Source organism: Centruroides sculpturatus, unplaced genomic scaffold, assembly GCF_000671375.1.
Source record: "Centruroides sculpturatus isolate CEXI.00-Female unplaced genomic scaffold, Cexi_2.0 scaffold70, whole genome shotgun sequence".
NCBI classification, from domain to species: Eukaryota; Metazoa; Arthropoda; class Arachnida; order Scorpiones; family Buthidae; genus Centruroides; species Centruroides sculpturatus.
Genome location: NW_019384571.1, coordinates 1,087,572 through 1,103,840, shown reverse-complemented (window position 1 = coordinate 1,103,840; position 16,269 = coordinate 1,087,572). Strand labels below are relative to the sequence as shown.

Sequence of the window (16,269 nt, the reverse complement as noted above, 5' to 3'; positions counted from 1 at the left end):
ACAGCAAAGTAGTTACTGAGGGTGATGGTATTATCAAGAATGGCACCAATACCCTACTCTCCTTTAATAGTTACGAGGTTACAAGTGTTTACAAAAATATTACGTTATGTAATTAATAAACTAATGTAGCGTTCATTACGGCATAGGGTACTGAACGTTCCTATTACAATATTATCATTCCTTAGTACAATTATGGGGATTAATCGAGAATATGCTTTATGTAATTTTAGGAGTGATTACGTGTGATAATCTTAAAAAGTGTTACAAAAGATGAAAGGGCAGTTGAAAAGTATAAAAATAGCGTTACGCAATTTAAGGACGCTCCCATACTCTGACATGTAAATCTTAAAAATATACTGTAAACTGTAATGATAAAAAGTTTTTCTATATAATAGTAATTATTCAGAAATATTTTAAAAAGAATCCATTATATTTTCAGCTTATACAGCTAAAAGATGACTATAGAAGTATAGATCTATAATATTTTAGCTGATTTATTCGGGTTTTTCATTTTCACATCTTCTACTTGATAAATTAACCCATAAATATATTCAAATTTATTAAAAACTCTAAGAATAAAATTTTATTACTCCGTTTGTCTAAAGGAAAAAATCTTTCCTCGATTTTAGTTTTTAAGATTTTGTTTTTCGCTCCTTATAGTCTTTCTAGTATATTATATTCACGATTCCATATTTAATGTAATTATATTAAATTTATTCTTATTCATATGCAAATTATATTTACTGTGATCACCATTTAATTGTCGTAAATATATCCTAAACGATTTTCATTTGCATGCTAGCATTACACTGTATAATTGTTAAGTTTTGGTATTGTGTTTATTATTTTAATAATTATATTAAATTTTATTATGAATAAAGATTATTATGATAATTATATTAAATTTATCATTATTTTTTAAACGTTTACATATTTATCTCATGATATCTTTTAGTGTTTCTGAATATTTCAGACTTAAAATTCTAAGAATTCTTTTATTTATTTATTATTTATAAATCTATGATGTTTTTACTTATTCAACTGTTATGTCTTATTAGAAATAAATCCAGAAAAATAATAATTAGAAAAACTCAAACATCGTGTCATACATATTTGCCATTAATATATACAGCATAAATATATATAAAAAAAATTGTTTATCCTAATAAATAAGCTTTTGATCCGAGTCTAATTGATCATAATAACAACTGTAATAACATTTAAATTGTAAATTCTATTGCAAACCATACGTCTGTTAGAAATAAAATCAAAATAGGGACAAAAAAATGTGTTCGATATCGAAATTTGACTCTTTAATTATATGTTAGTGAAGGATGAGAATTAGGATGGATCTCGCTGGGGGGCCAAACAGCGTTTGGTTTTCTTTCCTCTCGACTTTTTGGACATATACATGGTTTATACATTAACATGTTATTTATTTGTTAACAAAAATTTTCATCTCTTCAAAGACTGACTGAAAATTGGCTCATTTCCATGGCTCTTTATTTCAGAAATATTCTACAATTTTAAATTATTCTTATATTTTTATACAAAGAAACCTAATATTTGATTTCTGCATATATAAAAAACCCAAGATTACATCTTTACATTGCAAGTGATAATGATATTTAATAAATTTTTAATGATGTGTATCAAATTATAAAATAAGAAATTTGTTGCTATAACAATACGAGTACGATTGCACACACAGGCTAACAACAAAACACAATATCAGATACTGCTATTTCCATTCTAAATGATACAGTCTGATACATAAAATATTGAAAAAAATGTTCAATGAGATTAGGAATATGCACAGTTTATAAAAATAAATTTGATATATTATTAAAATTAATATTTATTTTTTATTATATTAAAAAATTCTGAAAATAAATTTAATTTTTTTTTACTAACTATAGTGTGGAATTCTTTTATAAATTTTTAAAGTCATAAGATAGTCGACAAATTTTTCTAACCAAATGTCTTTAAAAACATCTGTAGATCAATCTAATTTAAAGCTTATTTTTTAACAATTTAAATTTGACATTTTTTGCTTTTCTTTTTAATAAAACTAATTTCAATTTTAGTTAAATTTTGTTAAAAAATTATTAAAATTTGAATCTCCCACTAACAAATTTCAAAAGTCTTACATATAATTGAATTTAAGGATTTTGTATATTTTCAATAAAATTTTCATTCTAATGCCAATAAAATTGACAAATCATTCTTTACAAGAATTAAAATATTTAACTAACATAAAAATTTATACATAATCATCAATTTTTTACAATTAGAGCAAGCTTATTAATCTGAAAAATAGAGCATATAAAAAAGAATAAATACGTTGTAATCAATTCATTAAAAAAATCTGTAAATTATCAATTTTTAAGCATAATTAAGCAACATTAACTAAAAAAACTAAATCTATAAAATTATATAAAGGTAGAAACTTCAATATTGATCTACATTCAAGCTTTGTTCCGTTTTATGATGGTTCTACGAACAATTTGGCTTCAATTATTGAATTTTGATATAAAAGGAGAACTTTTATAATAGTTTACAGTAGATTATCCACTTGGTTTTTACTAAATAAACAATGAATATTTAATGAAGCAAAGTAAGTAAAGAAAAAAAATTGTGTTTAGTTCGTGTAATCAATGAAAATAATTCCATTTTATGAACTTAAAGGGGGATTACCATTTGCAAACAATTTTTTCCTACTAAAATTTAGCCCATGATTTGTGTAATTTAATTTAAAAAAATAGATTTATTCTACTATAATGGGCTGATAAATGCGAGCTTTTCTATTTTACTCATATTTTATTTCTTAAATTATTAAGTGACTAACTTTTTATAATTTTAGCTTCATTTATGATGACGTGATATAAGATCCTTATTAATTATTTAGCCAAATGTGTTCGAAAGATTCCATTTAACAAAAAAAAAAATTGTCTGGAACATAATTTTCTGTGTATAAGATTGGAAAATTGAACTCAAGAATTATTGGAAAATTATATTTTATCCTTAATAAAAAGATAAAAATTTGTCTGCACGTAAATATTTTAAATATTTTATGTATTTAAATATTAAATGATTAACAACTGTTGCTAAGTAAAAAATACTAAAGTAAAAATAATGCACGTTAAAGTGTAAACAAATTAATTATTATTATGAAATTAATACAAATATATAATAAATAATAAATTAAAAATAAATCGTTAAGATTTTATAAAATAAATTACTATAAAACTCAACCCAAAGAATATAAAATGCAATTTAAAGTATTTAAACTGCATTTTATAACAATCTTAATATTAAAAAAAATTTAATTTTTCCTATTTTAAATTATACGATTGTTAGAATATAATTTATTATACTGTTTAATTTAGTTATGGATCGATTTTCCATTAAAATAATATTTCATAGTTTCGACTTCAGACAGAAGAACACGAAAACGTTAATAAAAGATTAAAATAATGATAATAATTTATGTAAAAAATAATAATAACTGAAAATATATCGAGAATTTATAAAATATAAAAATACAATGAATCTATGCACAAACATTTAAAATAAATACACAGAAAATTAAATATTAATGCCTTTAAATAATTAATTTTTGAAAAATTTTCTATAAAAATACAATTATAAAATAAAATATATAATAATTTACGACTTTCATTTCTTTAATTTTAGAAACCTCACAAATTACAAATGTTAGAAGAGCAAACGTTGCAGATATAATGCTAGGCATCATATGCAGATAATCGGATATACGACTGCACACTGCACGTTCTTTGTTTTATTGGCTAGACAATAGTGCGAGATTTTGGCAAGTCGACCCTTTGGTGGTTAAGTATACTCGAAGCCAGTGCTCACATGTCGTAACTATGGAAACGTTTCGTCGTCAACAACGCCTCTCTTTGAACGGCTCCGTCTCCTGATCAGGTTAGGATTGTGTGTGTGCATGTGTGAAAGTTAGCTTACCTCGGAAGGAGGTGGAGGTAAGATTTCTTTCCTTATATACACGTTCATAAATACCTTAATAATGCTATTTAAATACATTTTATCTATATTTTAAGTAAAATATACATTATATTCATTTCAAAATCTATTAAAATTTTTTATTAACTAAAATTAAAAATTATTATTTAAAAGTTTTATTTATTTTAGCCCTTTTTTTATGTTTAATTTTTAACTACACGTGACGATAAAAAAAATCGATATAATTTTTTTCGTCCTGTTTCTATAATATTTCTGGAATTCTATAGATTTATTATTATAATTTAACTATTATCTAATATAAATTTATAGTTTTAAAGTTAAGATATTGACTTACCGACTATATACAACGCGTCGACGTACTGCATTGCAGCATTGTTACAATAAGAAATAGATAGAATATTTTTTTTTTGTTTTAGAAAAGGTAATAAAATAATGATGAAAAATTAAATCAATAATTCCTGCATTTATGTATATAACAGTAAAAAATTTTTTTATAACTATCAATATCGGGCGAACGTACTTTTATGGATTCGAGGACGATCTTCTAAAAGATGCACGCTTATTTAAATTGTTTGGAGTAGGTTCTACTGTATTGTCATTGCTCCTTACAAGATCGATTGATCTCATTAAGAATACTACCGATCTGGATTGTTTGCTCGGTCTGTTCTTAATTGGACCGGATAAACAGAAAAACGATCGATATCATTCTGTCAACAATGTTTACCAGCTTCGTTTTAAGCTGCAATTTTGACTTAATCCTATTGATACTTAACGTAATACACTATCTATATTATTAATGAATAAAACAGAACACGTGACAGAAGTGTCCTCCAAAGGAATGCGAGCAATCGATAAAGAATTCAATTAAAATTTATCATTACAGGAACAATTATTATTATTTCGATAATTGATTTCCAAATTGAGAAAACGTTAACGTTTATACACAAAGAAAATAATAATAATAATAATAATAATTAAAATATACTGGGTACATGTACATTACGTTAAAGTTTAACTGAATGTAACTAGAAGAACTTTATCAATAAAATCATCATCAGAATCATTATAAGTAGCTTATAGTTCTAGAAAGAACATTAAGATTTGGTAATATGGATTTTGATATAAAAAAAAAAATCGATTAATGTCTTTTATGATCTCGTTTTCTTCTTATTATGTTAAATATATACAATATAATTAATAAATGTTATATATTTTTGCTTAAGCGAAACATATAAAAGGTTTAAAAGAATAAAATATTTTCTATTAATTATAATTATCTATTAATCATTATCTAAGTAGAGTTGATGAGATCATTTTTCATATTTTAATTCATTAAACGAACTTAAAGAGCTAATGATTAAATTAATTAATTAAAAAAATATGTGCATATTGAATGGTATATAATTGAACGGAGAAACGACAAGAATATATTAATATATCGATAATCTTTAAAGTTCTTGTACGGTAATTAATGATATACGACAGTTAAATCTCGGTAGAAAATGGATAAAGATACGATAATAATCAATATAAAGTAATATATTTTTATGTTTTAAAATCCTTTCATCTAATAAATTTGAATAGATGTAAGATAAATCCACTTAAATTATTATTCATCGATACCAGTTTCAGTTTCGAATCAATAGAAAAATTCAAAAGTAGTAATTCACACGATATGAATTTAAAAAATAAATACAAAATATCTATATATTTGTATGCCATATTAAATTATAAATATATTAATTTGAATAAATTGCGAAACAAGAATTAACATTCATGCACTTTAGAGGAAACGATTTTTGCACGAATAGTTGGAAGAAAAATACGTGAAACGAATAATTTTATGCCGAAATTTCATTTCGTAAAAGTTTTTTCTTCTTTTCTTCATAAATTAATCTGGATATTAGCCAAATTTACCTGTAATAACAACATGCCAATCTCTAGCTAAATTCGAATTTTAAGTAGTCTAATTAAAATAATGAACTTTAATGATTTTGGATAACACTAGATGATCATTTTCTCTGGCTAAAATAGTTATCACTTTTCTCTGCAACACCTTCTTTACATTCTTAAAATGCAAGAATTAAATTCTGTATTTTATTCGCCCTCAAAAAATAAAGTATTTTTTTAGAGAGGAACTCAAAAAATTCTATTCTTTCGATTTTCTTTTGACGTGAATCTTATCAGTTGTCTTTAAACACGAATCTTCTTTCACGATTTTCTTTAACTTAACTTTTTCGAATTTTTTATTCTTTAANTAAAAAGTTGAAATTTTAAATTTGGAATCTTTAGAATAAAATTTTCATAACTTCGAAATATATATATATATATATATTATGAAAACTTTTCTGGAATAAAAGCAAAATCACTTATTATATTTACAATTTATAAAATGGATATATTATTTTTATCATAAGAGCTATCTATAAATTACGTAATGCATATATGAGTGGGTGAGCATGCACGTAGGGGAAAATAAGAAATTAGCATCACTCCAAGGAAGAAGTGACCTTACTGAATAGTAATATTGTAGTGCAGACACACACACACACACAAAAAATCTATAAAAACGTAATCTATACGATCTGGTTTTTCATTTAAGACCCACAAAAAGCATAACGAATTGTCCTAACACTTTTTCCAAAAGAAAAAAAAAATTGCAGGATGACGGTATTACTATACCAATCGGGTTAATTCCGCCATACATTTTTGGTAATGTCGTCATAATCTACAATATAGAGTTACCTAACAGTCGCATGTAATTTTAAAAAAAGTAATGCAAATTTTTCGACGTTTAATTAGGTTCCAGTCAAAATAGTCAACTGCGATTATCATTATTTGAAATAACTACTGGCAAGGAAATTGTCAGCTACAGTTAAGTGTTCTGTTCTCAAATCTTAAAATCCTTTACGATATTACGCTGGGGTAATGGGATTACCTCACGAGCATGTAAGCGAATGAATGCTCATGAGGTAATCCCATTACCCCAGCGTAATATCGCAAAGGATTTTAAGATTTGAGAACAGAACACGTGAAGAAGTATGTTACGTCAGCTTATTCATTAATAAACGTAGTTTCATAAAGAAAGTAATGATAAAAACAAAAGGAATTGCTATCTCGATTTTTCGGATAAGTAAAAATTACATTGTATCAGCATCAACACTCAAAAATGAACATCCTGACAGCACATGGAAAGGCAGCATGGTAATGGTACTCTGCGTAATGGTACTGTGCGTAATTCAAATGTTTGCCATCTTAATTATGTCTATTGAGTGGATCATTTATTCGAATTAAAATAAATATTTTAACAAAATAATCGGTTTTATTAAATTACTTGAAAGCGAAAATGGTTAAAGGTTAATGATGATTTTCCATTTTTTTTAAAGCAATAAAATGACATTGAAAAAATTTATTCAAGCATTAAGACGGGTTAAAATATGTTGATTTTCTTATTTAAATATTATTAAAATTAATTTCGATACTTAAATTGATTCAATAAACCACACATGTTCTTTATTATTTTTAAAATTTATTTTATAACTTTTCCTCATCTGTTTATCCAGAAAGAAAGGTGCTCTTCATCATCAAATTTTTATTACCTTTCGGATATTTATCAATGATAAATTTCGATTTAAATTCTTGATTATATCTACTTTTTTATCTTTATACTATACTTTAAAAAAATAAGCCATAACGGCGAGGATGATCAACTACGGTTTATAAATTGTAGATAGGATAACGTATGTTATTACAGGGACATTACCTAATGGGTCTGGAACAAACGGAGCGAGTTAGATTTATTACTGATTTTTGCAGCATCCCGGATAATCAAATATAAAAGATAATTAAATGAGAAGTTTCGGCTAAACTAATAAAATTAAGCACTTAGTCACCGTTGTTCCTCTCCTACATCCTTTATAAATATTAGAACGATTATAAAATTACGAACATTGAAAAAATTCCTCTAGAGAGAGTCTAGTAACGTGATCAGTGATACTATTTCAGTTTAATTATTTGAAAATTTTACTTTTATTTCGCTTGAACGGAGTTGGAAACAGTCCAAATATTAATGACGATAAATTTTAGGATTGGGTGGAGTCTCATATTTTTCTATTTTTCTTTTTTTTTCAGTAAACGTAAAGTCATAAATACGCTTTACACGTACATATAAATCATTGCCGACTGAAATAGGGTTGACTTAATTTTAGAAACATTCGAGATTTACTAATGAAAATTTCATTAAAATAAATACTACTACTTAATTTTTATATTATATTTTAAATATTTAACATATGTATAATGTTAAAAAGCAACTTTTAATTATTAATTTATTTGGTGTTTTTTTTTATTAATAATTTAATGGGGAGATTTTGCTTAAACTTTAACCTAAATTTTTTACATAAAAATATACATAAAAAGCCATTTATGTTTTTTTAAAACTCTCAATTTAAAGATGAATAATTAATATAAAATATAGACTATAAATTGAAAATATTCGCTCGTAAATTTAACAGAAACAATGGGATTTTATTTCTGTTTGAATCGAAAACTGATAGTTATAAAAGTGAAATTTTTAAACGTGTAATTAGAGATTAGATATTGTATAATAAATAATCTTTAGGGCGGAAAAAATACATATAATAATACATAAAATAAATAATAAAAATAAAAATACATAAAATAAGAAATTTGCAATTACTCTTTTCATTAATTTTTTAAGTTTTGTTTCACTTGAATGAAATATAATTTCAAAAATAATTAATGAAGTAATTTATTAACAAATCCAAGTTCAGGTTAAAAAATTCTAATTACAGTATTTTTATTCTAAAGTTTGTCATTATAAGACAACACTTAAATTACAGCTGTTTTAAGTCCTACTTGGAATTTATCCAATCTTCAACAACGAACTCAATAGAAACTACTGAATTTTTTTTTTTTTATATTTCTTCCAAAGTATAATATTAAAAATATACAAACAGTTATAATTAATTAAAAAATTTCTTTATATTATTACGTAACAAAAATATTATAATAAATTATTTGAATAAATTAAATTTATTAATATAATAAATAATATTCGTTTTATTCTATTATTTTCTTAATAAAATTTAAATATTCTCAGTTAATAATTTAATATTAATGTTTATATTAAACATTGCAAATATTTACCAAGTTTGTTTCCTTGGTAGCAGAATCAATAAAGCCGAATTAAGGCATTCTCTCCTCTTCATGCAACGTGTTTACAATTTTATTATAGTGTTGTAATAAATATAAATTAAGTTAAATTCAATAAACCGATTTATTTATGTGGAAAATTTTATGTTTTTCTCCTTTAGAACTTGACTTTTAAAGTTGTAATTACAGCCAAGCTTTTTGTTTAATTCATTAGAACTTGTGCTTAATTAAGACATCTATAAATAAATGTAAAGTAAGGAAAATATGTTTTAAATATCAATTGAAAATGGAATGGTGCATAACCACTTCAACTTCAGTATAAATTTAGAAGGGTTTTGCTACCAATTGCGTATTTTTACACTTATTTATGTTACTGAAACTCGAAAGATTAATCAGAAAGGTAAATATTTCAATGCTTTTTTTAGAAAATTCGAAGAAATGATTGCATTTATCAGACTAAAAATTAAAGTTTTAAAATACCACATTGTTGTTGCAGAGAAAGTAATGTTTTTACTTTCATCTTAGTCCTATGCGTGTTTGCCTATAAGTGAAAGCTTAAAAGCTTTCACTTACTTATAGACAAGTGATATCGACTACTATAAAAGTTAAAGTAATAAAAAAATGTCTTTCACTCAATGAAATTACAAATATATTTTTTAGTAATTGATTTTAAATATATAGCCTATATATATAATGTGAAAATCGTAAAGGTTTTTATGATATTGCTATATATTTTCAGTTTAAACATTCGCTTTATTTATAAATGTAATATTTTCTTAATAAATTAAAATATTTTATTTATATTTTACTTTATAAATTATAAAGTAAATTAGTAAAATATTTATTTATAATTTATATTAAAATTATATTTCATTAACTCTTATCAAAAGAAAAAAGAGTTGATAGTTTTAGGCATTTACAATGTAAGCTTTTGCTTAGGAATCTCGCATTTGTAAGGCTTCAGATAAGAATAAATATGTGTTTGTGTTGTCTCAGTCCTTGAAATTTAATACAAATTACAAATTTTATATCTCTTGTACAATATCAAGTATAACATGACATAGGTTTTACATTATATAAACTTATATAAAAGAGATATGGCAAATCCGCGCTTATCAGAGACTCGAACAATATAAAATCTCACCGAATACATAATTTATAATTATATCTAATATCTTAAATTAAATGTATATCGATAATTGGATCTTTAAGTGTTTATTACAAGTATCGAAATAAAATCCTTCAGCTCAATTCCAAAGACCAAACAAATGTAACTAACTGAAGTAAGCTTTCGTTTACGGCTGTTTTATTGCTTCATTTCAACCGATCAGCGCCGTAAATAAAAAAAAGTAATGGTTTATTTATCTACTTTAACCAATATTGAGGTGCGAAGAATTTTTCTAATAATATTTTTGATCAAAGTCTTTTCAACCATAGTAGAAGGTTACGTACTTCAATGAGTAGATATAGAATAGTTGATAGCCTCTATTCGAGTGCAAAAAATTGTTTAAAACTGAATAAATTCCTGTATCGAAAGTCAGTAGACTGCACTTTTGATACAGGAACACACATTAATTTCTTTATTATCGCTTGCTGCAGTTAACAATTTTCTATACATTTTAAAGATTCTTAACTTAAAAATTAAAAGGATGCGATAATTATTTAAATTTTGAATTAATTTAAAACTACATTTAGTTAAATGTAACTTTCGTACAACTGATTAAACGTTTATGAAACTTTTAATAGCAGAGAATATAAAATAATTTTCTTAAGAGCATTAGTTTCGAGTTATGCTGTTATTTATGTAGTATATACCTTTGTTATATTTTCTTCAAATAGTTTTACTATATTTTCTATAATTTTATGCTTTTATATAAAAGAAGAATGAGGAAAAATACAAATATAATAGAAAGTTTCGATTTGGTAACTTCGTAAATGAATTTTCTAGCCAATCTCTCCATCTTTAAATGCAATTTTAGAATGACTAACTGAGCTGTGTCCTATCTACAATTCCAATTAACTTCAATTGGTAGCAAGTAATGAATAATTGATATATTTAGATCATAGTTTATCAGATTAATTTTGTTATAAACTCATTACTAGTAAACGTTAATCACTGTCTCGAATCTAATTTTATATTCATTTAATAGTAATGTAATAAAAAATTAATAATACTAACGTTCTAAGAGATTAATTTTGATTTATTTATGTATCCGAATGTAGAAATTACATCAGCAGATAGTCCATTTACATAAGACCACACAAGAAACACAAGACCAGTAGAGTCATTTGGATTTACATAAACAAAATTTAATCTTTTATATGAAAAAGCACGGTACGAAAGTTATTAATTTTATTTATTTGTATTTTGGCTTTCGGAATGTGATTTCACATTTATGACTGACTCAATCCTTATTTCACTTCTCTTAGTCTCTATATATAATTAATTCTCATGTAAATTTTAATTTTTAATAATTCTAAGAGCCATATTTATTAAACAATACACATGTTTTATAAATCACAATTTAGCTTGAAATAAATCGAATAAAATATGTTAGATAAATTACAATTTTATGGTGGACATAAGTAAGTGGTTTTCAAATGATACAGCTTGTAAAATCGTTGTAATCTGGAAAAATTTATTTTTTCTCTCCTTTTCTCTGAAGAGTGTTTCGCATCTCCAGGATAAAATCGAAATAAAATGTAATCTACATGCAAAAAGTAAATTATAGCGGAAGTCCAAAACGAAAAATCAAGATAAAAAATATACTAAATCAGGTTCTTGCAACTTTTTAAAATAATTTTTTTTCAAAAAATTGTAAAAACGACCGTAAAAATTTATACGAAAATATCAAGTAATTTTTTCACATAGCCTTAGGCTATATGAAAAGTTTTACGGTAGAATATAGTAAAAACTTTGATTTAAAATTATACTTAATTTTAAAAAATAATTAGTGTTTTAATGCTTTGTAAGAAGGAAAAATATATATATATTGTAAAGCTTAAAAAAACAGACAATAAATTTTTTTTAAAATGAATATTTGCTTTATTTTTTACTTTATAATATTTACTCATTAAAACTTCATAAGAAATTTTAATGGATAAATAAATATTAAAGTAAATGAAGAGAGTGAGGCTATTTGCGAAGATTGCCAAAATGCCTGTAAATAGAACAGATAACAATCTTAAAAGGAAAAAACGGAAATAATAACTAGAGCAGAAAAATTTTAAAAATACAGAATTTTCAGATGTTCTTATCTGTTTATAACGCATAAACAGATTCTAAATGTTCTCAAGTTACTTAATGCAGAAGGTTTTTTTTTTATATCCTTTAAAAATTTATGTCCTTTATAGATTTTAAAATAATTTGTCTTCGGCTCAAGGCGATCCTAAACATCTATTATCCTTAATTTCTAGAAAATTACATGTTTAAAGAATAGGTGGAAATATTCTCGTTCAATTTTTTTCTTCTAATTTTTGACCCGAGCTTTATTAAGATAAATTCTTTTACGGATTTCTAAGTTACAATATAAACTATGTAGAAGAGGAAGTTAGGTTTATTATGTCAAATGAATTAATTTTGCGTAAATAATTTAGAGTATTGTAACGTTCGAATTCATTGATTAGTTCGTTTTATTGATATCGAAAACGTGTGGGAAACAGTTGGAAACATTTTATTCCCAAGGCTCTTCTATCAATTTTTTCTGCTTGTCGTAGAATAACTATTGGAAAGAAAAAGAAATTGAACAATCTATCATAGAAAAAGGATCTTCTTTTTTCTATCTAGACATATAACAGCTATAAACAAACCGGCATTAACTCAAGCAAAGCGAAAGTATCAACGACTACTCTAAAAGATTTCAAACTCGACGTTCTCTTTACTTTTCGTGTTCTCAGAAATTTTTCTATTGATTATCATTAACCAACTTTTAAATTGCTATTAAAAACATTTCCATTATATATTTTCATATTAAACATTTTCTATTGTGTCGAGTTATTACAATAGAGGTCGATAGGTGCGGCGAAATTCCCAATTCATTGAAGTCATTAAGCTATTCAAAGCTCTGTCCATCAACCAAAATCCCATTCTAAATGCAATAAATCGATACAAAACGTAATTAAATTTGTAATACAATAATTTAAAATTATTATTTAATGGATTATTATAATTAAAATTATTTCAATTTAAATATTCGTTGAAAAAATTAGTTCTTATACAAGGATAAAGGAAGTTATATTTGGACGTTGTCAAAATCTTCACAGTTTAAATTTACTATTAGTTTATTGTGTAAGTTTTTAAATGTTTTTTAAATTGTGATTCTTGAAGTGGAGATTTATGATATTGCTATGAAATTTATTATCATTGCTTCAATCTATTGTTTGAAATACATCAAGAAAATAATCCATTGACGTTTATTATAATTTAATAAAAGACTTATTATCATTATTTATTTATCAATATTGATTCGATATGTCAAAAATTTAATTATGAAAATAGTAGTAAACACATCTAATCATCTATAATAAAAACTTATTAGCACGATATTCCACTATCGGATTTCTGAATTATGAGCTCTGGGTCTTCCTGGTGCCTTTAAGTCTACGATTTTTAATTCCACTCGTATTGATGGTGTTATCCTGTCATAAAAATTGGCGTTTTTAATATAAAACTTGACGTAATTAGAAGTTTTATGATGAACTCTTCCTAATAAAGAAATATATCGTTTCTATAGTTATATATGAAAAACAGAAGATCATAAAACTGATAAGGGCAAAGATATTGTTTTTAAAAACAATCCAACACTTTTTCACTTTATTTCATGATTTGCATTTACATTTATTTAGTTTACTAACGCCTGGCACAAGAGTCTGTTTGCCAGAAAACAATAACTAACTAACTATTGTGTTTAAACACTCTTAGTCGTGTTTTAAATTACAATATTTCTTGTATCAAGAAAGCGTTTTCTGTTCTTTAAAACAGATTTAAAATCATTACAGTGTTAAACAGTTTTAATGATTTATTTGTAACAAAAGGGCCTTAGTTGAATTGCTACAGACAAGTAACACAATCATATAAAATAAGAACACACACATTTTTCACGAATAAACTTGATAAACTGTAAAAAGAAAAGAAAAATTCAAAGAGTTAACGCTTTTTATAAACCGTCAATATTCAACTAAAGGTAGCCTACAAAAAACATGCATTAAGTTATAATTCGATTTTCTGACAATTCCCATGCCTGAATATAAATTAAATAAGATACATGACTAAATTCAATCGAGTAAAAACTCCGATACATTTCTATAATTTAACATTTTTTATATACATATTTAAATAGGCCTAAACAAGCTTTATTTTTAATGCCTGCATTTAAATTATTTAAAAACAAATAAAGCTTAAAGATAAATTAAAAATACTTCTGTAAAGAAATAATAAATTAAATCAATTAATCACTAGATTTAAATAAATAAACTAGAGAAGAATTTTAAAATTTTAATTGGTGATTATAGAAAAATTTATTGATGTTTTTTTAGGCAGTTATTTTTATTTTCTTTTAAGAAAATTCACATTATTTACTTTTTATTACTAGAATGGCGAACTATGTATAGTTTATTCATAAACAATAGCTCTCTTCACGAACAAAAACCTCTTAATCTTATGTATACAGTATAGATATGTACGGTATCCTGTTATCAATGAGAGCATCATTCTTCTTAACTAGTTACAATCAGACGGTAAACAGCAACGAAATAATGTATATTATTTATAAATGGCAACCAAGGAGAAGAGAGAAGAAGAAAAAAAAAAAAACAGTTGAAGTAGAATCAATATTTCAACACTACTCAAAGCATAAACGTCTGAGTGAATATAGTGCTTCTGTGAATGTCACTCATCAAACAATGTATCATGCTGCTGCCGTCAACTGTACAAAAACAGATTTTTCACATGTCACTTCTCTTATCGTATTTCATCTACCAAATAAAGTACTAACCAATTTAACCCATGATAAAGTTGGTTAACAAGTAACAGTAACAGAAAATAAAAAAAACTAAAATGACGTGAAAACACATTTGATATAAACAATGTTCTTTAAAATTTCTAACTGAACATGTTTAAGGATAGATACAGTTACGTTACATTAAAAATAAGAGTTTGCTATGAAAATATAAATTTTATAGATGATAAATTTTTATATTTTTCAAAGTATTTTTTATACTTTTTCCTCTCTTTTTGATTATTCATGATCAAGATCATTTCTTCTAGTAAATATACGTTTTCCTTTTGTAATTTTATAAATGTTGTATGCAGGAAAAAAATATATATTTTAAGAATTTTAAACTTGTTTCACTTCTAAAAAAATATTTTATTGTTAACTCAAACATTGAATTTCTTTCCTTGATCCTGTTACAGATCTACAGACTAATGAAATAAAATACAAATAAATTTGTATCAACTGAAAATCAAAACTTCCACTAGTAAGAAATTGCGAATTATTATCGTTTGTAGCAATTATAATACATATCAACGGAAAATAATATCATTATATTTGTTTTTTAGATAAGAGCCAATTAGTTTGGTAAAGTAGTCAACGAATGATAGATATAAAAATATCACAGAGTTGACACTCTTGTAGATACTTGGAATGTGAAGATGAGTCAAAAACTTGTGTGTCAACAGTTGATATATTTATTCTGGCGTCAAACTTATTCAGTAAACATACGAGTAGACAATAGTGTAAACTGTGTTCTAACAGTCCGTATATTAAGTTAGTCTTGGTCTTTTTTATGTCATTAAGATGTCAATTTGGTATTTTCAATTTATGAAATAGGGATTTTCTTCTTTTATAAAACTCGGTTTGGCAACTTTCCATGTTGTCTTTTCTACTATTTCAAGAGGAGAAACACATATAATTTTCATGAATATTTTCCAATTTTTGATGAAAGAATAGATATAATATAAATATTTCATTTCGATAAGTTTTTATTGTTATTATGAGAGTAAAAAAAAAGCATAATACTACTAAAAGTTTTGATTTATTAAGGAAATTTTAAACTAGTTATAAAAATTTTAATATTAGGTATTAACTA

The 16,269-nt window shown here is 24.5% G+C and overlaps 1 protein-coding gene across 2 annotated transcripts in view; it reads left to right on the top strand.

The window, feature by feature from the left end:
- Nucleotides 1-3,781: 3,781 nt before the first annotated feature.
- Nucleotides 3,782-16,269, top strand: part of LOC111624181 (glutamate-gated chloride channel-like) — a 31,636-nt gene continuing 19,148 nt past the window's right edge. The window contains exon 1 of one of the 2 annotated variants that reach the window (XM_023366991.1): nucleotides 3,782-3,948. The gene's annotated coding sequence lies outside the window, so the exon portion shown is untranslated. Of the gene's footprint in view, nucleotides 4,005-16,269 lie in introns of both variants that reach the window. The other variant, XM_023366990.1, reaches the window with a different exon arrangement.